The following is a 724-nucleotide window of genomic DNA, read 5'->3' as shown; positions in this document are numbered from 1 at the left end:
CGGCCGCGGAAAACCTGAAGCGCCTGGCAGCCGCTTACCCGCGCGGGTAAGCCACTAAGCCGTGGCTGCGTGCCTACGGACTGGAAATCAACAGAAACGTAAAAGACAGAAGGTAGGTAGGCAGGGAAAGTCAGCGAGGAAGACCGCGCTGTTCTCGGGGAAATCCCCTGACGGGGCAGCGATTCGACCTGCCTTTCCCGGATCCGCCGCTAGATGCCGAGCAAGGCGTTGGGCAGTGGCGAGTGGAAAGCCGGCTGAGGGGTGCCACCAGGGTGCCCGATCCGTCTTCTTTTACTGCCTTGCTCAGTATGAGCGCTTTAATTTGTGTGAAACGGTCACACCAGGTTAGGCAGACACACTCCGTCTAAGCGACATAAAAATTGTGTTTGCTGGCTATGGGGTGCTTAAGCGGTTTCTTCTGCTCTTTTGCCAGTGGAAAGACCCAGTTTATCTCGTCTCTTATCTTGACTATTGCTGACCTTCTAATGTCTATTTAATCTAGCTAAAGCTAACCCTAAGCTGCTAATCCTCTGCTCACATTCTTATCCTGTTTCTAATGGTCACTGTATTCTATTTTCTACGTTACTCTATACTAAGGACTTAGGCCTACTAAAGAACTTAAGGTTGAATGATAGTTCTGTAGCTGAAGTGATTTATTTGGCCATTATAGTAATTCTCTTGAAGAGGAATCCAGGAATGAAAGGAGAATTTAAAAAAAAAAAAA

This window comes from Struthio camelus, chromosome 3, assembly GCF_040807025.1.
Source record: "Struthio camelus isolate bStrCam1 chromosome 3, bStrCam1.hap1, whole genome shotgun sequence".
Classification (NCBI taxonomy): domain Eukaryota; kingdom Metazoa; phylum Chordata; class Aves; order Struthioniformes; family Struthionidae; genus Struthio; species Struthio camelus.
This window is presented reverse-complemented; position numbering follows the sequence as displayed.